The following is a 624-nucleotide window of genomic DNA, read 5'->3' on the forward strand; positions in this document are numbered from 1 at the left end:
CAGGGCACCCTCTGCCCGGGGCCACATTGAGCAGATGCTGAAATGGGGCAAGAAAATGGGCTTTTCTCTTTCTCAGGACACTTTTCTGCAGGGGAAACACCAGGACCGAGCCGGGGGAGCTCTCACTGACCACTGCCTTTTGCCGTCTCCTCCCTGCGAACAAAAGGCTTTGCCCAGGGAACGGCTGCTGCCCCGATTCCCACGGGGACGAGCTGACCCGCAGCGGTCCATGCGAAGGATGCAGCAGATGCAGAGCAGAGACTTTTCCCCCGGTTTGGGATTTCAATCACAGCCCTCACCCCAGCCCATCAGTAAGGAAGACACTATACTGGTCTAAAATTAATTTTCTGTTTCAGTAGAGGTATTTCCTCTCTTCCTCTGCCCGGCAATAGTGTCTCTGTGCCTCGAACAAACCATTTAACGCAGAAGCTGTTGGCTCCCACAGCTGCCAACAGACCGGGACCGAGTGCTGGATCCTCGCCTGGCATCACGCTCTCAGGCTGGGGGTTTGGTCCAAGCCCTGGGGTGCTGGGGGACGACGCGGGTTTTTCCTGCCAGGTGAGCAGGGCGGAGGAGGAACGGCTGTGAAACCCAGAGAGAGCCGGGCTGGGGGCAGCACGCGTC

The sequence above is a fragment of the Cariama cristata genome, unplaced genomic scaffold (assembly GCF_000690535.1).
Source record: "Cariama cristata isolate BGI_N322 unplaced genomic scaffold, ASM69053v1 scaffold15197, whole genome shotgun sequence".
NCBI lineage: Eukaryota > Metazoa > Chordata > Aves > Cariamiformes > Cariamidae > Cariama > Cariama cristata.